At 47.6% G+C, this 27,142-nt stretch overlaps 1 protein-coding gene and 1 long non-coding RNA gene across 3 annotated transcripts in view; one reads left to right on the top strand and one right to left on the bottom strand.

Annotated features, from left to right (window-relative positions):
* The window catches only part of SH3RF3 (SH3 domain containing ring finger 3), a 364,818-nt gene that overhangs the window by 107,123 nt on the left and 230,553 nt on the right, over positions 1 to 27,142 (bottom strand). The window lies entirely within an intron of this gene.
* On the top strand, positions 14,987 to 25,817 carry LOC125108829 (uncharacterized). 2 transcript variants are annotated; one of them, XR_007130020.1, is made up of 3 exons: positions 14,987 to 15,077; positions 15,257 to 15,362; positions 25,515 to 25,817. It is a non-coding gene; the product is annotated as an uncharacterized LOC125108829 (long non-coding RNA). The 2 variants fall into 2 exon arrangements; XR_007130019.1 differs by having other exon boundaries at positions 14,993 to 15,103.

Below are 27,142 nucleotides of genomic sequence, written 5' to 3'. Positions count from 1 at the left end.
CTCCTCCTCGGGTCCGGTCTTGCTGGGGGGACAGTACCGGCCAGTCACAGCTGCACCCTCATCAGGGATGTCCGTCTCTGGCTTAAGACCCTCTTCGTAGGACTCTGCCTCACCATCTTTATCAGCTCAGATGTGATCTTCCTCCACACCACTCTTCCCTTCAACCACAGAAACATCTGGAAATGGAACAACTGACGAGTTTCTTCTTCCCACTGTTCAAACTGTTCCATATGAAGTACTCTTAAATGAGTTACTGGTGGAATCCTAGCTGCATGTGAATTTTGGGACCAGGTTAAATAAAGAAGCCTTTACCCATAGGCTCACATGAGCCCTGAGGCCCCTTCGGTGAGCCTGAGGCTAGCAAGGGATTTGGGCACCTGGCCCAGAAATGTGCCAGAGCTGGGGGCCTAGGCAGAACACGATTACCCAGAAATCCCCAGCTCTGGTCAAGAGGACTTTAAACTGAAGGTAATGGGGGAGGGGATTTTTAAAGAAAGAATGAGATTGGAAAACCAGGCATACAGGCTGATATCAGATATAACATGCAAGAAAGGACAATGGGGTGAGGCATGCCCTGTGGTTCTCAAGCAAAGTAATAGGGAAGCCCTTCCAACCTAACCCAGACGTCGGAAGTACAGCCTCGACACATCCATACCCAGAGCCATGGGCTGGGGGCTGAGATCAGAGAGAAGGAAGTATGTCTTCCCTTTCTCAGAAATCCAGGAAGCCAAAGAGGTGACTGTGCTGGAAGGCAGGGGTCACAATTTAAAATGAAGGCAACCAGTGGCTGCATGCGTACAACAAACACTTTCTGAGCACCTGCCGTGTCCCGGGCTCTGCTCTAGGTCCTGGCGATGCTGTGGTGAGTGACAGAGGCTGGTCTAGTAAAGCTTATACTGCCTTGAGGGGTGAATTATTTAGGAGACTTGTAAAGATGCAGATTTTGGCTCAATAGGTCTGGGATGGCACCCACGTTTCTGCCTGCCTACAAACTCCCAGGAGACACCACTGCTGCTCAAGCCAGACCCTCTTTGACTAGAACATGGACAGCTTTGCAACCTTGGCTTCACAAGGAAACGCTCTCCCCACAAGAGAGCCACATGACCAGAGACAGCAGCTTTTGCTTGGCGTCTGCCTTTAATGCATGGCTCCTACCCCTGTGGGCTCAGCAGAGCACAGGTCACCATGCCTGACGGCTGGCCTATTATTCCAGAGAGCTTCATAAATTCAAGAGTGGAGGGAGAGTGGCCTTTACCTGCCTCCAACTTTTGTCAGAAAAAAATCTCAGGAGCCTCCCACTTCACTGAGGGCGGCAGGAACAGGTGGCTGACTGCATTCTGACCTGAGCTTATTTGTAAAATACTCCCTTCTTTACGAGACTAGATCAACAGCAGGGGTGAGTGAGAAGAGCATGGTTTGCTTTCAGCTCTGGCACCCCTCACCCTCCTCCTTGAAGGCTCTATCTGGAACACAGCTCAGGCCACTGATGAGAAAGTCTGCCAGAAGGAGAGCTCTTGACCACTGACTGAACAAGTCAAGACAAGTGGCCTGGTGACATCACCAGCCAAACACAAGAGAGACCCACCTTCATCACCACCAGGCTCATCTGACCTTTGTATTGACCATCCAAGGTCAATACGGCCATTTTACAGAGGAGAAAACTGAGACTCAGAGGAAAAGTGTAAGTGTCTTGTTCCACATCACACAGTTAACAAGTGGCTCACACCCTTTCTACTATATCTCACTGGCTCTACCATCATTCACTTTTTACTGCAGAGTGTGGAGATGCTTTTCTGATCTTGCTATATCATTGGGTTAAAAAATTATTATAGTCATTGAGGTATATCTATGCCTTTGGCAATTAGAGGGGGTTGGGTTCCGTTTAGAGATGCAAACATGAGCCTTTAAAAACCAGACCTTTTTTGGGAGCATGAACATTAGGTCAGCAAATGCTCACCCTGGGAGGACCCTGGCTGCAGTTACCAAGGGTGGGAGGCTATTTCTGTTCCTTCCCTTTTTATTTTAAATGGGTGGTGACCTCACAGGCCTGTTAACAATGCCAAACTTTTTTTTTTTAATTTTTTGTTTACTGGAATGTTGAACTCTAGACATTTGTAATGTCATGTGCTAACCCTCTACACTGACATTCTCCCATTCACGGAATAAATACTTGTTGTGCACCTGCTATGGGAGAGGCTTTTCTTTTTTTTTTTTTTAAACCTCTGAAGGGGTCCCCATATCAGAACTAAACATTTTATGAGGTGGTAGGTGCTGTAGTGGCGTAACGGCAGTGCTCATCCCTGGGTGCTGGCATGCCCTGTGTGCATGCCACCCAGCACAGGGCCACTGCTTGCCTCCCATTCTGTTCTAGCCGTGTTCCCTTCTCAAGGCAACAGATTGGACAGGTGAGCCTGTATTGGCCAAAGTGGGCTGGTGAACTGAAGCAATTATTCAGATAACAGAGGTTTAAAACAAGAAATATCCAGCAGTTAAGACAAAGGTGTGGACCTGAAATTCACAGAGAACTGCCTGACCTTACTCACAAAGACTGAGTGCAGGCGAGGATTTTGGATGAGATGATCCTAAGAATTAACGCACAGGGTGGGGAATGGTACTCGTTTCAACATCCCATTGTCACAGGATGGACAGAGCCCCAACTCTGTCGGAGGCTGGGCTACTTACCCTGGGTAGATGGCACCACTGCCCAGTTCCCTGGACAAGCCTATAGAGCAGGGCTGTTTTCCCCAACACTTCCACGCCTGGCTGCTCTCAGCAGGGGGCAGCAGGCGTGGCTAGGGGCCACTTAGGCAAACTGCCCTGACCCCTTGCCCTCTTGCAGACCAGAGTGACATTACGTTGTAACCCTCTGTGGCCTCTGAGTTGCCCGACCACACCTTCCTGAGAGTCTGAGGGGACCATGGTTCTCTACGGACACCAGTGATGCGGTTAGTGAGCCCAGCAATGACCTCACCACCACATCGCCCGCCATGTGGGCTCCCAAGCTGCCCTGAGTTAGAAAGGCAGTGTGTCCCTCCTTGGGGAGTTGGTCCCTCCCCCACGATCAGAGCTACACACGCACTCCTTCTTGTCCCTCAGCCTCTGCTCGAAGTTGTCACATGTTTCTTCTCGGGCACTCACCCCAATTACCATGAGGAATGAAGCTACCCGTTCTCTAATCAGCCTCTTAATCATGGGTTATGTTCCCTGTGCCAGCAATCACACTCTTGGTTCAGTATCAAATCCCACAAAAAGGAAGATTCCAAAGAGTCTGATACAAATTAATATAAGCAAACAAAACTTCATTCATTTGTAAAAATGTGTGAAACTCAGCAAAAGGCTCATAAGCAGCAAAGAGTTATGATTAGCACCTTAACAGGGGGACCACTGACTGGAAGTTGGAGATGAGTGTAAAGACCCTGTCATAATTTTACCTGAAGGTACAACTCAGAAGGAAAAAAAAAAATGGTTGTTTTTCCACCAAGGAGAGGAACACAAAGGCACCATTTATTCTCCATTTTCTGTAAGAACCCCGGAGGGGACATCTCTGCTTGGAAGGTGGCAGGAGGTCAGTCTGTCCCTGCAGGGGCCTCCTGCGGAGGTGCCCCCATCCCCAGAGAGTGCCCTGCCTGTGCTGGGCTTGCAAAAGCATTTCTGACCACCTCAGATCAGCACCAGAGGAAGTCACAGATCTCAGGAAGCTGGGAAAGGAGGAGGAGGGAAACAAAGAGATGTTGCTGGTACACAATTCAGAATTTGGAAGGCAGGTGGCAGCTTCACTGCTGGGTCCCAGGGCCAGGCCAGTGAGGTGGCCCATTCCCTGGCCCTGTAACATTTATCCCCAGCAGTAAAGTACTTCGGGGCATGCAGCTCCAGTAAATTACATGTATTTTCTAGCGTACCACTATATTACATACATTAGAAAACACACACATAAGAGAAACTGAAATTTAAAAGTCAAAAATATAATAAATTTGAAGAAAGTACTAATATTTCCTTTCTTTACACAGAGCTTCATGTACTCCTTTTCGGTGTGCGGTTTTTTATTCTTTTTTTTTTTAAGATTCTATTTATTTATTTAAGAGAGAGAGAACACAAATGGAGTGGGGAGGAACAGAGAGAGGGGAGAAACAGACTCCCTGACAACCACAGAGCCTGATACGGGACTCGAGCCCAGGACCTCAGGATCATGACCTGAGCTGAAGGCAGATGCTTAACTGACTGAGCCACCAAGGTGCCCCATCGTGCACCCTACTTTGAAGATCTCTAGCTAAGAGCAGTCATTTTCAAACTGTCAATTTTAATGGGGCCTGACCAGTATTTTGTTTTAAATGAACCAGATTAAAAGAGAAAATACAGAATGCATCACATGCACTAAGGGTAAAAGTAGTTCCAGGAGACGTTGCTTTAGTTTCACATACACACTGGTGTGCACCCTGGGTCAGGATGTACCATGCATTTCTCATCCTGAGTTGTAATCTAAAAAGGCTGAAAGCCATTGGCATCAAGAGGAAAAGAGAGACATTTCCCTGCTGAGAAATAAAAGTCTTCTTTTCCCCATCTGCATGGGTTAAATGTGTGGAGGGGTGGGGCGCCTGGATGGCTCAGTCAGTTAAGCGTCTAACTTTGGCTCAGGTCATGATCCCGGGGTCCTGGGATCGAGCCCCGAATCAGGCTCTCTGCTCAGCAGGGAGCCTGCTTCCTCCTCTGTCTCTGCCTGCCTCTCCACCTACTTGTGATCTCTGTCTGCCAAATAAATAAATAAATAAAATCTTTAAAAAAAAAAAAGATCTCAGAGCTGATAGAGTTTTGAAATTTGGAGCCTACTTCTTCTTCTTGTAAATAATCATCTCACATCGCAGATGGTTAATGAACTTCATGCTGGGCATGGCAGTAGATGCTCAACAAACACCTAGTCAATGGACGGATGCAGCTAACACGTGCATGTGTATGTCACAACAGCTACTCACTGAGTATGATCTCAATAGCTGGTCCCATGCTGTCACCTGGGTGCCCATCAACCCCCTGGGAGCTGAAACTCACACTCTGCTTTGCATACACACACCTGCCGGCTAAGAGAAGTGGGCACACTGGAGTTGGCACTCCAGATCCTGGCCTGAGCCTCGGGTCTGAGCTCCCAGAGAGAGCCCACTCGGTTCAGAATCAGTCACTCAGCAGCACCGGCTATCACCTGTGAGTTGCACACTGCAACATAGGGCCAGGGAAGCTTTTTCACAGAAAAAGCTCTCCTTAAGGATCTATCCCACAGTCACAAAAAGGGTGTATGAATATTTGGAGTTCATCGACAGAAACCAAATGGAAGATCTATTAGAAAAGACTGGGCTAAGTTGAGGAAGAAACTTAATTTCAGGGTTATGGATAGGGGCCAAAAGTGATACGAGTATTTCAAGGTAAGCGGGAGGCACAGGCAGGAACCAGAACACACCTGTGCCTGAGTGCGTGCACATGTTGCGTGCACATGGCCTCAAGCCACTGCTCAGAGTATGGCGATTTCAGGCTGAGTGGGGGGTGAGGATGTGACCTGAAGTCCCTGTGGCCTCCTGAACTGGGGACGGTTAGCTCTGAGGAGCTGGTGCAGAAGCTGTGAGGAAGATCTGGGTGAGCTGCTGGGAGCTCTTGGGTCAACAGGCAGCAGGGGACATGCCCAGGTGGCCTGGCTGGGGGAGGGGAGATCCACAAAGCACATGGGTTTGATGCTACAGAAGCAGGGGATCTGATTACTGAGTACACATGTATTAGACACCTGCAGTAAACCAGGGTTTACTTGGCACTGAAGGTCCATCAGTGAAAAAAAACAGACAAACCCCTGTCTTCGTGGAGACCCAGTCAATAAACAAGTAAATATGTAAGTATATTCAGTATGTCAGATGGTGAGAAGTATCTGGAGAAAGAAATAGGAGAGAAGGAGTGCTGGGAGGGGAGGGCTACGTGACTATGGGGGATGGCATGGAAAGGCCTCCTCAGACAACAGCTGAAGGAGGGAACCTATTGACATCTGGGGAAATGTGATGGAAGTAGGACCTGCAATTGCAAAGGCCCTGGGGTGGGAATGGAACTGACATGTCTGAGAAGGAAGATGGAAGCTAGGGTGGCTGGAGCAGACTCATGGGTGGAAATAAGGTCAGAGGTGACAAGGATCAGTGGAGCAGCCTTGTCTTTTCTCTGAGGGAGACAGGAGGTCTAAAGAAGTGGAGGGACATCTGATATGTATGAAGCAGGGTCCCCCGACTACTGTGCTGACAGCAGACTATAGGGCCCAAAGGCTTTGAAGCTATTGCAACAATGTCACTGGAGAAGTATCACAAATCAGTGAAAAAAAGCAAGACGGAAATACTGATGCAGCACAATCCTAAATTCATTCGCAATATATGTAAATTTATACATAGAAAAGAATAAAGGAAATAAAACAATATGCTAACAACATTTCATTTCATTTTTTTCCTACACACATATTTATATTTACTGGTAGGATTATAGGTGATTTTAATTTCTTTGTTTGTGATTTTCTGAATTTTCCTGTTTTGAACAATAGCCTAGTGTTATTTTTACAATCACAAAGTTATTAAAAACAAAACAAAATAGCAGATTAGGTTGGGATATTGACTGACCTACAGTGAGACTTCCTGAGTTGTGGCACTGACATACCTTTTTTTTTTTTTCCATTTTGTAAGAAACGTGCAAGGTGCCATAAGGCTTTGGTGTTTTTTAGTCTAGTGAGAGGCAGTATTTTTCTGGAGTATGATGTTTCAGGAGAGGTCTGGCAAAGCCCTCCCTCCCCCGGATAGCTTGGTTTCTGGCCCTGGCTGAGTGGTGGTGTCTTGATGACAGCACAGACCTGGCTGTCACCAAAGCCTCAGGAAGCTTCTCCTGGCACTGTGCTCCCATGGGGGCTCGGAGAGCTCAGAAGGGGGAAAGAAATCTGGGCCCAAATGGGAGAAAAATGGAAGCCCAGAGAGGTTAAGCAGAGGACGGAGCAGGGGCCGGCAAACGAGGCCCACCGGCCAAGCCCCCCTGGTGCTTATCGCTGTGTGCCTTGTGGGCTTACCTGTCCTTTCTGACCACTTCTACCTTACAAATTAGAGTTGGAGGAAAAAACAAACAAACAAACAAACATGCCAAGCCTGTGCTGGAACACTGCTCTGCTCGACCTCTGCTCCGGTCACCTCCCCATCTGACTGCTGGGTGAAAGGTGTGGCATTTGTTCACTTTTTATGCCAGACACAGAAGTAGAAGGATGCTCCCCTGTCATCCAGCTTCAGCAAACACACCATTCTGCTGTTCCTGTTCCATGGGCTGTATGCCCCCCTCCACTGATTTTTCTGAAGTATTTTATTTTATTATTATTTTGTAAAGATTTTATTTATTTACTTGACAGAGAGAAACATAGTAAGAGAGGGAACACAAGCAGGGTGAGTGGGAGAGGGAAAAGCAGGCCCTCCGTCGAGCAGGGAGCCCAATGCAGGGCTCGACCCCAGGATCCTGGGATCATGAGCTGAGCCAAAGGCAGACGCTTAATGACTGAGCCACCCAGGGACCCGATTTTCTGGAGTATTTTAAAACAAAGCACAGAAACCACATAGTTTCATCTGTGACTGCTCAGTGTATGTCTCTAGTGGACAGAGATGTCCCCTGTCTCTGGTTCATCTCCAGGGACTGGGTGGTGGTGCTCCATTCTGAAGCTGTAGGCCCAGGAGGGGGCAGCAATTCCGGGGGGGAGCCTGGTTTACCAAGTCTCTACTCTGGTGGGTGTGGCAGTCCCAAGGTCCACGCTCAGTGTGGGGGTTGGAGGGGGTTGAGGAACCGGCAAGTTCCCCTGCTTCCAGATCTGATCAATGTTCTCCTACTGAGATTTATCTGTAATTAAGTTAACCTTTGAGTTTCCATCTCTCAGACACTCATCTTTTCCTCAGCTGGATCCAAGAACAGGGTATGAACACTTCTTATGACCAAAAAAACCCCAACGATAACCCAACCAATTCTCCCCAAATTTATATATTTAAGAACATGTTAACATATGAACTGGGTTGTCAATTTAGCAAGAGAAACACAAACAAGAGCAGAGTTTCAACTATGCCTTCATCCCCTTCCAAACATAAAAAGGTTTACAGAAGCGTAAATGGGCCCCCTAGGAGTGTTTTTCTGTACCTGGTCCCGGGCCTCGCTTCCGTGGTTGGCCGGCACAGGCCTCTGGCGTGGGTAGCTGGCTGGGAAAGCAAGCGGCCTTCCGCTGCAGGTGACTGGTGCAGCCCTGCACTGAAGCACCCACCTGAGACTCCGTTGCCCCATTTCTAAAAGCTTGATTATTCCATACCAGGCTCCCTTGCCCTACCCACTGAATGGACACCCATTCTCCAAATGACTGTTTTCCTTCACTCTGAATGAAAAAGAAGCCTACTCCAGATACATTTTTCAAAGCGTTGAAATTATTTTTCCTCATTCGTATGAGAGGCCTCAACACTTCAGCAGTAAAACACAATTTTGCAGGAAGACCTGTGTGCTTCCTCTCCCTGCTCTCTACACAAGGGTCTGATGATAAGGTGAGAGGCAATGCTATTTTCTAACACCCAGTTCGCACCCTGAGCTAGCCTGTGTTCTACGCACTTCATTTACATTCCTGATTTAATCCACACTTGAGCACAGTGAGGTAGGGTATATTATGCCCAGGTTACAGATGAGGAAACTGAGGCACGGGGAGGGGAAAGTCTGGTGAGCAGCAGATAGGGGCTGAGCCCAGTGGCTCGGTGCTGTGACTGAGCCTCTGCTCTCTGTCAGGGCGGGGAGAGGCCAGGACCATGGAGGCAGTGAGTAGGGCTGGGCAGAGGCCAGGAAGTTTCCATGGGTCTGCTGGGTGCAGTGAGGAGTCTATATTGATTCTAAGAGACACAGGCCCCAAAGGAGGCTTAGCAGGAGTGAGGCCACTAAAGCTACCTTTTTGTGGTCACTGTGTGAGATGGATCTTAGAGATAACATGCAGCACAGGGGGGCTGGGAGAGGTGAGAGGTAGCATCCCTGTACTGAGGCGCCCAAGACCCTATGGGTTTCTGACCACTGCAACTTGAAAACTTTTAGTCTAGAAGGGTCTTTCTACATTCATGTTATACTAGCAAAGCCCCCTAGGCTGAGGCAGGAGTGGGCATGAATGACAAGGACATGGTTAGGGAGAGTCAGTGGACCCAGGGACAAAGGCTGTGTGCACTGAATGGGGAGTGGGTCTCGAAGAGAGATGGACCCCAACCCAGACCCACCCACTTGGAGCAAACACTGACATCTTCAGAGAGGCCTGCTTCCCACTGCTCCCTGAGCTCACTGTACTCAGCCTGCTCTGTCACCCTGGCCATCACTGTCCCTTGGCCATGAGCCAGTTCAGGCCACCACCTGGAACCTGCAGCACTCACCCATAGGTTGCGTCCCCAGTGAGGCCTTCCAAGCACGCTACTTAAAATCGTCCCCTTCCACCTCAGCTTTGCTCTCCTCCTATGCCAGCTTTATTTTTCTCCACAGAAAACATACTACCCTCTAGAATTTGCTTTTTTCTGCTATTATTGGTTTCCTCCCACTAGAGTGTGGGTTCCAAAACATTTCTCTTCTGTTTGGTAGGCAATAGTATCCCTAGGGCCTGGCACATAGCAGGTGCTCAGTGAATGAATGCACAGAAGGGATGGGTGTGAATGAAGAAATGAACAGTGGTCTGAAAGGTAGAGGCTGTGGAGCACCATGGTAGTGGAAACACTCATTCAGCCAAGGGCGAAGACATACCCACAGAGACCTCACGAAGGAACAAGCAATTCCCCAGCTCTTGACAACGACCCTGGCATGGGCAGATGTAGTTCTGTTTTACAGTTGAAGTCGGCAAGACGGAATGTAGCTGCCCTTGCTCTTGTTGGAGACACCAGCCAGCGTACTCCTCCTGGCAGGGCTGTTGTGTAGAGGATAGGCTGCCTTCACCTACGAGGGGCCAGCCCCGAGTAAGTATTATGGTGACTTGGAAGCTTCTAGGATCTCATTAACATGAGATTTCCCAGGGAGGCTCACACAGCCCTGCAGTGGACTGAGGGTCTCTGGGCAGAGTAGTAGGAAAGAAAGTCACTGAAAACAGAGACATCTGGAAAAGTGTGGTTGACAAACAGTCTTTGTCTCCGCTTGCAACAGAAGGAAAGTCCTCAATAGCTTCAAACTATAACTCTTAATTGTTCTCACTTTAGAGATTTGAAAGAAATAAAAGCAACAGAAAATGGCTTTGAGTTTCTCTGAGTAAATCAAGCAGAACCCAAATGAAGCCAGAATAAGCTGCGTTTTCTCATTTTGCAATAATCGGTTGAATTGCGGTAGTTATGGAAAGTCCCCTGATGGCACATGCATGGCATGGAGCATTTTACTTGAATCTTAAAAAGGTCCTGGGCACCAGCAATTTACACTCCCTCCTTTCCAAACAGGAAGGATTAATAAAAGGTAACAGGAGAGAACAGGACAGCAATGTCGGAGGCATTTTCCAACAGGCCCCCAGGATCAGTCTTAGCAATAATTTATTGCCAAGATTCAGAACTAATGGTGAGGCAGCAGCTCGGACCTACAGGCCAAATCTCTCCACTAATGCTTGGTCAGCTCTGGAGGGAAGACACCGGAGTCCCGCAACGACCCCAGTGACTCCAGATGGGTGTGTTTGCTTCCCGCTGCACAACCAGACTTGCTGTTCCTTCTGCACTAAACACAGGCCCTGAACCTCAGCCAAGACATATTCCACTGTCACCTTATTAACACCCGCAGTCAAATCTTTCCATGGCTAAATATGCGTTCATCATCACATCTGAAAAACAGCTACCACCATCATAACCCGCCCCAGGGGGAGGGGGGCTCCCACATCAATGGCCCAGGCCCACCCTTGGGACTAAGTGGAATCTGACAAAACAGGTTTCCTCCCCAACTTCTTTCTTAGGCTGAGGCCTACCCAGACCTGTTGTATCCATCAGGTTCCCCGTGGCCCGGGGCTTTCCGGAGGATTCTGATGTTCACTGAAGTTTCTGAGCCACTGGCCTGGACTACTCCAAAAGGCAGAAATGAAGAGACAGGACAGGAATGTGAAAAGCTGAGTTCAGGCAGCAGGGTATAGCTGTGCTGGAGGGAGGGTGGCTGGGAGAGGACAGCTCAGGACAGCCTGTGGGGGAGCAGCCAGACTCCCGTGTCTCCCTGAGTAACAGGAGGTAAAGACAGAAACAGTCTGAGGTCACAGAAGGCCCCGTGGAGGGGGCCCCAGTTAGGTCAGAAGAGAACCAAACTTCACCTCCTCTGTATGCTGCATTAAGACAACCCGCAGGAGTGACCTGTGAGTGGAAGGAAGGAAAGCAGCAGGAGCCAGAGGCAAAAACAGCGAGTACACTGTGGGCATGCCTGGCTTCCCACTGGATGAGCTGGAGGCCACAACACAGGTGACAGGCTTGGACATGGGGGTAGGAATGACAGCTCTTTACTAATGTCACTTGCGTTTTCAGCTGACCCCAGCTGGAGACATTTTCAGTCCTTACTTGTCTCTTGAAGATGGAAATTCACATAAGCCTTTTCTGCTTTCTGTTTGGCTGGCCGGCAGCTGCAACTCTCAGGTGTGGGGAAGACTGTGGGGTTCCTCTGTGTCCCCACAGACATTCCTGGTGAGACCAGTGAGCAAGGACAGGTGGTTTCACGGGACCTGCTAAGTCCTATGTGCTGAAAGCATCCCAGCCAAGACCTTCCCAGAAGCAGCCATGGGTCAGTCCTCTTACTGTGATTAGTTGTGTGAAATATTGGCTCACAACCCAGCAACTGCACAAAAGTATACATTGCCTATTTTGTGCCAGCATCACGCCAAGACCGAGAAGGGAAAAAAATTATGTGCTGCAGGGTCTGGCTTCTTACATTTGTAGTTAGGGAGACAACAACAACAACAAACCCAGAAACTATGAAATGTACAATATTATACTACAAGATGCTAACTGCACAAGTAATTCAAAAAAAGTTAAAGAATCAAGAAAGCAGGGTGTGCTGGGACCTACGCACTTGTCTCTCTTTTTTGGGGAAACCCCCGATGATCACATATGTGTGTGCGTGCCTCAACCCCGGGGGTGCAGAGGCTGGGAGAAAAACATGCCGACCCAGACCGTGGCTGGGCCAAATGCACAAAACTGAAGTCTTACTCTTCTGGGGAACTGTCTCATTTCTTTGTGTCATGTCTTCCACTGTAAAATAATGGGGGTGAAGGCAAGGCACCCTGCTTATTTTCCCTGTGGGTTTAGGAGTTGGCCTCCCAGACCACTTTGCTTAGATGCAGAGAAAACACGGAATGCCGGGACCTGCCCTGCCTGGCTTCCAGTCAGTCCTGTCTGCTCTGCCCACAGCCTTCCTCGGCCAATGCTTTCTTGGGTGACTGCGAGGTGCTCTGTTAAGTGCATTAGTTTTCAGGAAGGCGCGGTCCACACCTGGACAGAAATGCAGGCAGGATTCAGAGCCAAGTCCGGGTGGGGAGGAATCCCCGCCACGCACCATGCAGGGCTGTAGAAGCTCATAAGAAACGGGCTAGCAGCAAGAAAACATAAAATAGACTTTAAACAAAATGGCAAAGCCCTCTCCCCCAACAGTCTCTGGCAGAAATCCCTGAGAAGTTTCTTTCCCGTGTCCTTTCTGGGGTCTTGTTCCCACATTGCCTCCGACATGGTGAACTTAGGTGTCCTGAGAGAAGCTGGGTGGGAAGCAGGGCCACAGGGGAAGGAGGAAATGGAGGAAAACACCAGCAGTGTGACAAATACACCCTCTGGCTCACCTTCAAAGCTGGACCACATGCCAGTGTTTGGAACTTGGTCATCACCAGTATCCGTAGTGAATAATTACCTCAAAGGCTTTCACCAGTTCATCTCTCTTAAAAAGTCCTTGATTACTTACTCTCAGCACTGGAGATGGCGATAGGCAGCATGGAGAGCTGCAGCTGACCTCCAGCTTTCCTGTTCTGCCAAAAATACACCTGTGAGCCTAACTTTCTCAGCCCCATCTACCTTCTCCCCCATCTTCCCGAGATACAGCTGACATACAACACCATACAAGTCTATAGTACACAACATAATGACTTGTTGCCCTTATTTCAAAATCCCTAAACCGTCCCAGGTTAACACCCACTTAGCCAAGGCGGAACAAGGATCATGTTTCCCTCTTGCCTGACATGCTGAGAGCAGATCTACAAAACACGGTTTTCAGATATGGGGTATCAGCAGCTCAGGACAGTAGCTGTGGAGAGAGGGGAGGCCCGCTGCGTGAGGCCTCTGGTTCACCTAGGCTCTGGGGCTTCTCCCTGAGTTGGGAAGATGGAGTCTGGGGTTTGGGGAGGCCACAGTGGCTGGGAACCATGGACCTGAGTCCTGGAAAGGAGGTATCTGTGGAGGGGTGGAGGGGTGCCCCTGCCAAGTCTGTAGCCCAGTACTGATGAGGACATTCATAGGAGGAAATTGCCCAGCGCCGGGGAAACAACCACCCAAAGGGGAAGACAGAACAATTCCTGAGGCTCACACAAAGCTGGGCACAGTCTGCATTCCCACCTTCAAGAGTGAAAAACCTTGAAATCACGGGTCATGGAGTGGAGAAGATTATAGCTTCAGAAGTAGGGATAATTAGCTCTACATTAGAGGCTGCCCTCGCCCTGCAGACCAGAGCTTAAAAGCAAGGCTCAAAAGCATCAAACTGTTTGTAAGTGACCTAGCGACATCCCAGGACAAAGCTTAAGTATATTCATAGGAATTAAAAAAAAAAAAAAAAAAAAAAACCAGCATCTAAAAAGGCACAATTCACAAAGTTGGTATCTAATTAAAAATATCCGGAACACAAAGAAGCAGGAAAATGCAATCTACAAATCTATTTTATAGTTATTTATTTATAAAGGAGAAAAATCAGTCAGTAGAAATAGAGCCAGAAACAATGCAGAAGACAGAAATCGTAGACGAGCATATTGGAATATGTACTAGGACTACAGTATATACATGAGTGTTAAGGAGACATACAGAAGACACGAGAAAGACTCCAGTCAAACTCCGGGATGGAAACATGGTGTCTGAGCTATACTCCCCAAGACGCTCAAACCAGCCACCCCACTGCCCCAGTCAGAGGCATAATCTGCTCCCATCTGCCCGTCTGTGATGGCTCTGCACTTCCTACTCGCCAGCTCCCTTCTCTGAGGCTGCTTTTCATCTCCTTCCCCAGACAGCAGGAATTCTAGCACTGTGCTTCCAACAAAATCTCTCTGCAGGAAAGAATGGGTGAGGTTTGGTCAAATGTGCTACACAGAGAAAATGTGCCACCTCTGTGGAAGGATCTGGGGTCAGGCCCACCCACTGGCTCCCACAGCGGCAAACCTGGCCAGGAGGAAGGCCCCAAGGGCAGAAAAGCTGTAGGAAGGCTGCGGCCACATCAACTCACCTCATTGCTTCGCAGTAAAATGTGAAGACAAGGTTGAACATCATTGGTTTAAATGTGCATCAGGGTAAAATGTTATTAAAGCCTTATCAGGCCGCTAACCTGATACTTGGGGGGTTTTTGTGGGTCCCCAGTGAGTACCTGGCATCAGCATCACTGTTTCTAATTCCCACCTGTCCACACACTCTGAGCTTCTAATGGCCCTGACAGTAGCGCGTGGGGAGAGAGAAGCAGAGTCGGGGAGACGAAATCCATCCCCGTGTTAGCACTGGGGCGTTTCTGCCAATGCTCCATACAAGTTAGCAGAGCTGATGATTTGTAGACAGTAAAGAATGATAAGGGAAAGAAATAAAAAGCAAGCAGACAATGAATGCCCTTTATCCATGTGAGCCCCTTAGGCTGGGAGCCACTCACCCCCACTCGCTGGGCAGCTGTGAGTATGGGGAATGGCTGGCTGTGTCCTTGGCAGCTGTCAAGAACCTGAGAAGTTCTTTTTCCTCTCCCATTGCCCATATTACTTCCTGACATGCTGGCTTTCCCTCTGAGGAGCAAGGAGAGTCCTTGAAAGGACGGGGGAGACACAGAAGCCAAGAATGGTGACAAAGAACAAGCACTCCCCAACCAGGAACACACCTGTGAGTCTGTCCACCCTGGATCCCAGGTAGTATAGGGTCTGTGGAGGGCGCTGAGGGGAGGAAGAGGGTCTCTGAGCATCAGTGTCTGCTGCTTTCCTCAGGAACCTGGGCATGGGCATTCCTTTAGAAGCCATACACCCTCCTCATCTTCCTCCCTGAAAACATGCTGCCCTCCCCAGGCAAGGAGCTGGAACACCAAGACAAAGTTGAAGAAATCATGAGCGATCTCTTCTTCGCATTGGGAGATGGCGAATCCAAGGCATGGAGCGGTACAGAGCACATACGGTGAGTAACCTCTGAGTTCGCTGGTTCCCAGTGAAAGCTGCCAGTTGTACTAAAGAGTCATTACCAAACATTTTAATACCATCTTTTGAGATGCAGGGTCAAAATACTATTCTCTTTTTGTAAATTCTGAAGTGACAAGAAGACAACTGTGCTACAAACAGAGTTCAACATTGTAATCAACTGAAGCTTAGAACCAAACTGTGTAACGATGTACATTGTAATTATTGTGCCAAAGACAAGGACTCCCAAGTCGGAAGCTGCTGTCATTGGTAACTGCCCCTACAGATTTAGGCATTCATTTATTTGGCTAATTCAAGACTTTCATTTCTGTCTCCAGAAGGGTGTGGAGCTCAGCCTCGGGAGCTGTGTGATTGAAGCCTGGAAGCGAGACAAAGGGATCCCCATCCCCTCCTCCACTGTGTCCTTAGACGGGTAGGAGTTGGCCCCACGCAGCCAGGGAGTCCAGGACAAGTGGGACAGACAATGGCACACAGCTGTGAGGGGACAAGTCTGTGCACCCTGCAGTCCACTGGGGAGTGAGACCCAGTAAAGGTGCATGGGTGCGAGGGGAGGTGCCAGCCGACCTGGGAGAGGACCAATAAAGGAAGATCTAGGCAAACTCCAAAATCCAGGACCAAGGCAACCACATTCTTTCTGCTACTTCCCAACAGCCAGTCTCTGGGTTAGTACCCCGCTAAACATCACATGGTTTGTCTTTAAAGTTAAGAACCAGTCCAACCCCATTTCCTCCCACTCCTTGCCTCTTCTCAGTGTGCCTCCAAGTCCTCCAAACAGCCTCTGGCTCTGGACCGTCACTGCATTTTGTTAGATGCAGAAAATGGCTCCTGGTTGATGCTTGTGCTAATCTTCTGACAAGCTATCACTCCTGCAAACATTTATTAAGCACCCACTGTGCAGTCACTTTGCTAAGGGTATTAAAAATGGACAAGAGAAGGACCCTGACTCGAAGGATCCTTATCTGAACAGAGGAGGGAACATGTTTAAAAAATGCTGGAAGGGGAGAGGAGTCAAGATGGCGGAGAAGTAGCAGGCTGAGACTACTTCGGGTAGCGGGAGATCAGCTAAATAGCTTATCTAAAGATTGCAAACACCTACAAATCCAACGGGAGATTGAAGAGAAGAAGAACAGCAATTCTAGAAACAGAAAATCAACCACTATCTGAAAGGTAGGACTGGCGGAGAAGTGAATCCAAAGCGACGGGAAGATAGATCGCGGCGGGGGGGACCGGCTCCCGGCCAGCGGCAGGGCAACGGAGCACAAAATCAGGACTTTTTTTTTTTTTTTTTAAAGATTTTATTTATTTATTTGACAGAGAGAAATCACAAGTAAGCAGAGAGGCAGGCAGAGAGAGAGGAGGAAGCAGGCTCCCTGCTGAGCAGAAAGCCCGATGCGGGGTTCGAACCCAGGACCTGGGATCATGACCTGAGCAGTGGCTTAACCCACTGAGCCACCCAGGCGCCCCCAAAATCAGGACTTTTAAAAGCCTGTTCCGCTGAGGGACATCGCTCCAGAGGCTTAACTGGGGTGAAGCCCAGGCGGGGTCAGCGCGGCCGCAGGTCCCGCAGGGTCGCAGAAGGATCGGGGGTGTCTGAGTGTCGCAGAGCTTACCGGTATTAGAACGGGGAAGCCGGCTACAGAGACAGAGCCGAGGAGTGACTCTCAGCTCGGGGTTACCTTGAACCGGTCACAGGCTCGGTCAGCTCGGAACGCGGCCGGAGGCCAGGGTGACGGGAGTCATTGGGCGCTGTTCTCTGAGGGCGCACTGAGGAGTGGGGCCCCAGGCTCTCGGCTCCTCTGGGCCGGAGACCGGAAGGCTGCCATCTTCATTCCCGTCCTCCGGAACTCTACAGAAAGCGCTCAGGGAACAAAAGCTCCCGAAAGCAAACCCAGCAAACCCGAGCGGATTACTCAGCCCGGCCCCAGGTAAGGGCGGTGCAACTCTGCCTGGGACAAAGACGCTTGAGAATCACTACAACAGGCCCCTCCCCCAGAAGATCAAAGGGAAACCCAGCCAGGACCAAGTTCACCTACCAAGGAGTACAGTTTCAATACCAAGGAGAGCGGCGGAATTCCAGAGGAGAAGAAAGCAAAGCAGGGAACTCATGGCTTTCTCCCCATGATTTTTTAGCCTTGCAGTTAATCTAATTTTTTTTTTCTTTTTCAATTTTTTTTTCTTTTTCTCTTCTTCTGCAAAATTTTTTTAACTTTTACCCTTTTCTTTTTTAACGTTTTTAAAATAGTTTATCTAATATATATATATTTTTTCCTCTTTTTATATTTTTTCATTATCAGCTTTCTTTTTTTAATAGTTTCTTTTTTTTTTTTTCTTTCTGAACCCCTTTTTATCCCCTTTCTCCCCCTTCACAATTTGGGATCTCTTCTGATTTGGCTAAAGCATATTTTCCTGGGGTTGTTGCCACCCTTTTAGTATTTTACTTGCTCCTTCATATACTCTTATCTGGACAAAATGACAAGGCGGAAAAATTCACAACAAAAAAAAGAACAAGAGGCAGTACCAAAGGCTAGGGACCTAATCAATACAGACATTGGTAATATGTCAGATATAGAGTTCAGAATGACGATTCTCAAGGTTCTAGCCGGGCTTGAAAAAGGCATGGAAGATATTAAAGCAACCCTCTCGGGAGATATAAAAGCCCTTTCTGGAGAAATAAAAGAACTAAAATCAAACCAAGTTGATATCAAAAAAGCTATTAATGAGGTCCAATCAAAAATGGAGGCTCTCACTGCTAGGATAAATGAGGCAGAAGAAAGAATTAGCGATATAGAAGACCAAATGACAGAGAATAAAGAAGCTGAGCAAAAGAGGGACAAACAGCTACTGGACCACGAGGGGAGAATTCGAGAGATAAGTGACACCATAAGACGAAACAACATTAGAATAATTGGGATTCCAGAAGAAGAGGAAACAGAGAGGGGAGCAGAAGGTATATTGGAGAGAATTATTGGAGAGAATTTCCCCAATATGGCAAAGGGAACAAGCATCAAAATTCAGGAGATGCAGAGAACCCCCCTCAAAATCAATAACAATAGGTCCACACCCCATCACCTAATAGTAAAATTGACAAGTCTTAGTGACAAAGAAAAGATCCTGAAAGCAGCCCGGGAAAAGAAGTCTGTAACGTACAATGGTAAAAATATTAGATTGGCAGCAGACTTATCCACAGAGACCTGGCAGGCCAGAAAGAGCTGGCATGATATATTCAGAGTACTAAATGAGAAAAACATGCAGCCAAGAATACTATATCCAGCTAGGCTATCATTGAAAATAGAAGGAGAGATTAAAAGCTTCCAGGACAAACAAAAACTGAAAGAATTTGCAAATACCAAACCAGCTCTACAGGAAATATTGAAAGGGGTCCTCTAAGCAAAGAGAGACCCTAAAAGTAGTAGATCAGAAAGAAACAGAGACAATATACAATAACAGTCACCTTACAGGCAATACAATGGCACTAAATTCATATCTCTCAATACTTACCCTGAATGTTAATGGGCTAAATGCCCTAATCAAAAGACACAGGGTATCAGAATGGATAAAAAAACAAAACCCATCTATATGTTGCCTACAAGAAACTCATTTTAAACCCGAAGACACCACCAGATTTAAAGTGAGGGGGTGGAAAACAATTTACCATGCTAATGGACATCAAAAGAAAGCAGGAGTGGCAATCCTTAGATCAATTAGATTTTAAGCCAAAGACTATAATAAGAGATGAGGAAGGACACTATATCATACTCAAAGGAACTGTCCAACAAGAAGATCTAACAATTTTAAATATCTATGCCCCTAACGTGGGAGCAGCCAACTATATAAACCAATTAATAACAAAATCAAAGAAACACATCGACAATAATACAATAATATTAGGGGATTTTAACACTCCCCTCACTGAAATGGACAGATCATCCAAGCAAAAGATCAACAAGGAAATCAAGGCCTTAAATGACACACTGGACCAGATGGACATCACAAATATATTCAGAACATTTCATCCCAAAGCAACAGAATATACATTCTTCTCTAGTGCACATGGAACATTCTCCAGAATAGATCACATTCTTGGTCCTAAATCAAGTCTCAACTGGTATCAAAAGATTGGGATCATTCCCTGCATATTTTCAGACCACAATGCTCTAAAGGTAGAACTCAATCACAAGAGGAAATTTGGAAAGAACCCAAATACATGGAGACTAAACAGCATCCTTCTAAAGAATGAATGGGTCAACCAGGAAATTAAAGAAGAATTGAAAAAATTTATGGAAACAAATGATAATGAAAACACAACGGTTCAGAATCTGTGGGACACAACAAAGGCAGTCCTGAGAGGAAAATATATAGCGGTACAAGCCTTTCTCAAGAAACAAGAAAGGTCTCAGGTACACAACCTAACCCTACACCTAAAGGAGCTGGAGAAAGAACAAGAAAGAAACCCTAAACCCAGCAGGAGAAGAGAAATCATAAAGATCAGAGCAGAAATCAATGAAATAGAAACCAAAAAAACCAATAGAACAAATCAACGAAACTAGGAGCTGGTTCTTTGAAAGAATTAATAAGATTGATAAACCCCTGGCCAGACTTATCAAAAAGAAAAGAGAAAGGACCCAAATAAATAAAATCATGAATGAAAGAGGAGAGATCACAACGAACACCAAAGAAATACAGACAATTATAAGAACATACTATGAGCAACACTACGGCAACAAATTTGACAATCTGGAAGAAATGGATGCATTCCTAGAGACATATAAACTACCACAACTGAACCAGGAAGAAATAGAAAGCCTGAACAGACCCATAACCAGTAAGGAGATTGAAACAGTCATCAAAAATCTCCAAACAAACAAAAGCCCAGGGCCAGATGGCTTCCCAGGGGAATTCTACCAAACATTTAAAGAAGAACTAATTCCTATTCGCCTGAAACTGTTCCAAAAAATAGAAATAGAAGGAAAACTTCCAAACTCATTTTATGAGGCCAGCATCACCTTGATCCCAAAACCAGACAAGGATCCCATCAAAAAAGAGAACTACAGACCAATATCCTTGATGAACACAGATGCAAAAATTCTTGCCAAAATACTAGCCAATAGGATTCAACAGTACATTAAAAGGATTATTCACCACGACCAAGTGGGATTTATTCCAGGGCTGCAAGGTTGGTTCAACATCCGCAAATCAATCAATGTTATACAACACATTAATAAAAGAAAGAACAAGAACCATATTATACTCTACATAGATGCTGAAAAAGCATTTGACAAAGTATAGCATCCCTTCCTGATCAAAACTCTTCAAAGTGTAGGGATAGACGGCACATACCTCAATATTATCAAAACCATCTATGAAAAACCCACCGCAAATATCATTCTCAATGGAGAAAAACTGAAAGCTTTTCCGCTAAGGTCAGGAACACGACAGGGATGTCCGTTATCACCACTGCTATTCAACATAGTACTAGAAGTCCTAGCCTCAGCAATCAGACAACAAAAGGAAATTAAAGGCATTCAAATCGGCAAAGAAGAAGTCAAACTATCACTCTTCGCAGATGATATGATACTATATGTGGAAAACCCAAAAGACTTCACTCCAAAACTACTAGAACTTGTACAGGAATTCAGTAAAGTGTCAGGATATAAAATCAATGCACAGAAATCAGTTGCATTTCTCTACACCAACAACAAGACAGAAGAAAGAGAAATTAAGGAGTCCATCCCATTTACAATTGCACCCAAAACTATAAGATACCTAGGAATAAACCTAACCAAAGAGACTAAGAATCTATACTCAGAAAACTATAAAGTACTCATGAAAGAAATTGAGGAAGACACAAAGAAATGGAAAAATGTTCCATGCTCCTGGATTGGAAGAATAAATATTGTGAAAATGTCTATGCTACCTAAAGCAATCTACACATTTAATGCAATTCCTATCAAAGTACCATCCATTTTTTTCAAAGAAATGGAACAAATAATCCTAAAATTTATATGGAACCAGAAAAGACCTCGAACAGCCAAAGGAATGTTGAAAAAGAAAGCCAAAGTTGGTGGCATCACAATTCCGGACTTCAAGCTCTATTTCAAAGCTGTCATTATCAAGACAGCATGGTACTGGCACAAAAACAGACACATAGATCAATGAAACAGAATAGAGAGCCCAGAAATAGACCCTCAACTCTATGGTCAACTCATCTTCGACAAAGCAGGAAAGAATGTCCAATGGAAAAAAGACAGCCTCTTCAATAAATGGTGTTGGGAAAATTGGACAGCTACATGCAGAAAAATGAAATTGGATCATTTCCTTACACCACACACGAAAATAGACTCAAAATGGATGAAGGATCTCAATGTGAGAAAGGAATCCATCAAAATCCTCGAGGAGAACACAGGCAGCAACCTCTTCGACCTCAGCCGCAGCAACATCTTCCTAGGAACATCGCCAAAGGCAAGGGAAGCAAGGGCAAAAATGAACTATTGGGATTTTATCAAGATCAAAAGCTTTTGCACAGCAAAGGAAACAGTGAACAAAACCAAAAGACAACTGACAGAATGGGAGAAGATATTTGCAAATGACATATCAGATAAAGGGCTAGTGTCCAAAATCTATAAAGAACTTAGCAAACTCAACACCCAAAGAACAAATAATCCAATCAAGAAATGGGCAGAAGACATGAACAGACATTTCTGCAAAGAAGACATCCAGATGGCCAACAGACGCATGAAAAAGTGCTCCATATCACTTGGCATCAGGGAAATACAAATCAAAACCACAATGAGATATCACCTCACACCAGTCAGAATGGCTAAAACGAACAAGTCAGGAAATGACAGATGCTGGCGAGGATGTGGAGAAAGGGGAACCCTCCTACACTGTTGGTGGGAATGCAAGCTGGTGCAACCACTCTGGAAAACAGCATAGAGGTTCCTCAAAATGTTGAAAATAGAACTACCCTATGACCCTGCAATTGCACTGCTGGGTATTTACCCTAAAGATACAAAAGTAGTGATCCGAAAGGGCACGTGCACCCGAATGTTTATAGCAGCAATGTCTACAATAGCCAAACTATGGAAAGAACCTAGATGTCCATCTACAGACGAATGGATAAAGAAGATGTGGTATATATACACAATGGAATACTATGCAGCCATCAAAAGAAATGAAATCTTGCCATTTGCGACGACGTGGATGGAACTAGAGGGTATCATGCTTAGCGAAATATGTCAGTCGGAGAAAGACAACTATCATATGATCTCCCTGATATGAGGGAGAGGAGATGCAACATGGGGGGTTGAGGGGGTAGGAGAAGAGTAAATGAAACAAGATGGGATTGGGAGGGAGACAAACCATAAGTGACTCTTAATCTCACAAAACAAACTGAGGGTTGATGGGGGGAGGGGGTTGGGAGAGGGGGGTGGGGTTATGGATATTGGGGAGGGTATGTGCTATGGTGAGTGCTGTGAAGTGTGTAAACCTGGTGATTCGCAGACCCGTACCCCTGGGGATAAAAATATATGTTTATAAAAAATTAAAAAAAATTATAAAAAAAATAAAAAATTAAAAAAAAAAAAATGCTGGAAGCCCTGTACCTTGACAGGAACAGATTTGTAGGGCTCAGGGAATGGTTTGATGGAGCAAGGACCATTTGAGTTGGGTTTTGAAGAGTGAAGAGGAGCTCTATGGGTCCTTGCATAGGGGCCCCGGGCTAGGAAAGGAAGTGTGGAAGTTTAGGTGGCTGGATGCTCGTATACCTGGAGAGGATCTGGTGCCACCATACTAGGTGGAAATTGGGAAGCTGGGTCTTGGCATCTGGTGATGGGTTTGGAGATTGCTGCGTTGGAGGCCATGGAGCCCAGGCTGGGAGGGAAGGAGGAAGCTGGGGCTTGGGGTGGAGAACAGGGGAGGGTGGGAGAGGGAGCCACTTGTGAGCCTACCTCATGCCTAGTCTGTGCACTCTTGAGGTCTTGCAACTATGCCCGTGAGGGACATGCTATTGCCCTTGTATGTGAGAGGAAAGAGGCTCAGAAAGGATGAGAAATGTGCCAAATGTAACGCGTCTAGTACATGGTGTTGAGCCCAGGGTGATCTACCTCTGAAACCCATGATACTCTGTAGGGCTGCCTCGGGCCCACTCAGGACTCTGCCACCGGCGTTTCCATGGCCCATGAGAAACAGGCCCTGCTCTTAGGGGAAGACCTGAGATCCATATGAAAGGCAGATGCCAAGCATGCCATCTTGGAGCCCCATGGGAAAGGACGATGGGTCTGGCTTGGTGGGACCTCTGGTTGGGTCTAGTCACACTGCAGGGTGGAACCCCAAAGCCAGACCCAGCCATGCCAGGACAGGAGAAGGACAGAGTGCCTTACATTTACCCCATGGCAGGCAGCACTGAGCCCCCACACATGGAGGAGGAGGGCTTCCTGGCCCCCTGGGCCTGAAGAATTCTCTCAGATTTATTCACTCTGAAAAAGGAAAATGATGACAATTCCTTGGCCCCCTGGAGACATAGAAGGAAGGCCACGTCACTGTCACGTGATTGGGCTTATTTCCCCCCCGGGGCCAGAGCCATGCCGAGTCCTCTCTCTGTCCTGAGTGGACACCCGTGAGGCTGCCCTGTCCCACAGGTACCCGACAGACAGGCAGGCGTCAGTCAGCAACACGGCCTGCGGGCCCGGTGTGGCAATGGCTGTTGGAGGCTGATCATTCACGAAACCAACAGGGAGAAAAGAACAAGGAGGCAGGTTCCAGACATAGGGCCAGTGGCTGGGGAAGCCAGGAGGGGGGCTGGAAAGGTGCGGAGAGAAGTCACACAGGAGTGGCAAGGACCTGAGGGCAAAGGAGCCAGGTGCAGGCAGAGTCAGTGCCTGAGACCAGCTGGCCCAGGTCAAGGATGGTGATACGGTGGCAGCCAGGCTCCTGGGCACTATGGGGAGCGTGGAGGAGAGGGTTATATCTGCAGTACACCAGAAGTATAGATCTTTCCAGAGACTGGGACAGCCTTCTCAGAAGACGGGCCACCAGTAACTCCAGGCCAGCCCGCCTCTAGCCTGGCCTTACAGCCTGTCCTGCTGGGCCTGCTCGGCAAGCCCAGGGTGAAGAAACAGCTCTGCTCAGGAGATGACTGTGTAATCCGCAGAGCCAAAGTGCTTGTTCACTTCTTACACATCCACCTGGGTCAAGCATGAGAGCAGAAACCGCTTCAACGGGAAGCTCAGGTTCAAACTCCGCAGAAGACCTGAGTTCCAACCCCTCGGATCTCAAAGGCCTGCTCAGCCTCCTGGAGGGAAGACAACTGAACTGAACTCTGCAACCCCAGAATCCACCCCTAAGGCTACGCGGGGGGCAAAGCCACTCAAGTACTTCAAAAGGGAACTGAGAGAGAAACAGTGAAAGCAGGCTCAGGAAATAACCTGTTTGGTGCTTCTTGTCTTCAGGGGTTGCTGAGTGAGAAGCCAGGAGTCCGTTTCAGAGCGGATCGGGGTGCTGTGGCTGTGGCCCGGGCTTCTGGGGCAGGGATGTGTGGCCAGACACTACCTGGGCCATGGCCCCGCCCAGCAAGGAGCGGGATCCAGAGGAGCAAGGCCCCTGCCTACGGCTGCTTCGGGCCTTGCTCTGCCATTGTCCCTGGGAGGAGGGCTGAGCGCCCCTGAGCTTCAAGGGCCCTCAGGGCTTCCTCTCTGAGCAAACACACAAAGGAGTAAGGGAGCCATGTTCAGAGCAGACACGGGACTGTCACTGAAGGTACAGGGCACAGAGGGTTTCTGGGCCAGAAGAGGGAGCCTGCCTGTAAGTCCTCAAGGGAGAAATGTTTGAAAGCCTGTCTCCCGTGGCTGAGCGCTCAGGCCCTGGATAGGCGCAGAGAGGCCAGACTGCCCTCCAAGTGTGTCTGTGGAACTGAGGAGAGCCCTCAGAGAGCCCAGCGGATTGGTTTCCCAGCCCCGAGCCCAAGCCCTCAGCCTCCCTGACAATGCCTGAGCCCTTCCAGAGGGCTGGTAGCTGATGAGTCTGACCTGGCCTTCCCCAGAGGGTGCCCATGGGACCTGCCTCGGTGTTCCTTCTGTCTTAGCTTCTTAAACTGCACTTTCAAGTGCACACATGTTAACTGTATACCATTTTACAGTGGCACACAACTGCGTAAGCACTCCCGAGATGAAGACATCAAAGATCTCCACCTCCCCGAGGCTTCCCTCTCACTGCTTCCCGTCAGTCTCCCTGCAGAGGCCCTGCTGCTCTGCTTTCCATCACCCTGAAGTCATTCTGGCTGCCTCTGAACTTCCTAAAGGCAAAAATTGTACAAACTCTTCCGTGTCTGGCTTCTTTCAAAAGATTTGTCTGTGAGACTCAGCCATGCTTTTAAATGCAGCAGTCTTCTGTTCGTTTTCTCTGCTGGATAGTATTCCATCATATGGACATACCATCCTTACTTATCTATCCCACCGCTGATGCGGGGTTTCCAGTCTGGGGCCACCCTGAGAAAGTTTCCATAAGCATTTCTGCATATGTGTTTGAGTATCCTCATAGGTCTGCCCGGGGAAAGAGGTTCCCCCAGCTACAAATGTCTGGGAGACCAGATTTTTCACTTCTGGACTGTATGTAACTGTTACCCAGGCATCAGGTTCTCTGATCTTAAGCAGCAGGATAAAGAAAGCACCCCTGGAAATTGGAACAAATGCACAGGTGGAAGCTTACAAGGTGTTTGGGGAATCTGACTTCTACAGTGTGATAGAGAGGGGTGTGGGTGTGGACTTTGAATGTGAGAGTGTGTGCTAGTGTGCGTATGAGTCCATACAGATATGTGGGTGGGACTGTGTGTGAGCACTGTGTGTGTGTATGTATGTAGACTTACAGTTACTGTGTGAGAGGGTCTCAAAATCTCCTGGGCACTTTATCCAAAATGACTGTGAGAGATCCCCTGGTCCAGAGCATTTAGAGAAAGAAGAGGAAATGACCAGAGATGAGGCTAGAAAAACAGATGAGGGTCAGACAGCAAAGAGTAGTGAACGTCTTACTCTAGCATTTGGATTTGATCCTGCAGGAGACAGGATCACCACACACCACTTGGTAAGCATGGCAAAGCCGGCTGTGTCACTTACCAGCACGTGGAGTCCCACACCAGGATGAGTGAAGTAGAATTTGCTAGTGAGGGGTCCTGGAGGGCAGGGCAGGGAAGGGCTAAGTCTACAGCAAACAGCCTGTGTTTATGTTCCGGCTCTGCCATTTACCCACCAGGGGACCTTTCCATGCACCTTACTGTGCCTCTATTTGTTCACTTGTAAAGTGGGGACATTCCTGGCTTTCATATGCCAGAGTTGCTGAGAAAATTAAATGAGCAAGTACTTGAAAGTGTTGCCACATAGTGAGCACACTGTAAGCACTAGCTAAAATGATTCGTACAGATAAATGTGGTGATTAATAGATGAAGCGTGTCTTGGCTTGTGGGTGTACACATGTGACTTGCACTGACAAATGGCACACGCACACAAATGGGCAAACAGTCCTGCCCACACACAAATACCCTACAGCGAACAGGGGTTTACAGGGGAAACATTCAAAGATTCTCCCAGTGTAGCCACTGCCCATAACTTACACACTGGAAGCCAAATGCTCCTTAGTTACGGAAAGGAGACAGGAAATAAATAGACCCCAAATCATCTTTGCTTTAGGGACTCACAGTTGGATGAGCACCCCAGTTACCCAGGTCCTGGGAGGACTGCAAACAGCCCTCTAGAGCCAGCCAGCTTCAGCTCC

The sequence above is a fragment of the Lutra lutra genome, chromosome 9, assembly GCF_902655055.1.
Source record: "Lutra lutra chromosome 9, mLutLut1.2, whole genome shotgun sequence".
Taxonomy (NCBI): Eukaryota; Metazoa; Chordata; class Mammalia; order Carnivora; family Mustelidae; genus Lutra; species Lutra lutra.
This window is presented reverse-complemented; position numbering and strand designations above follow the sequence as displayed.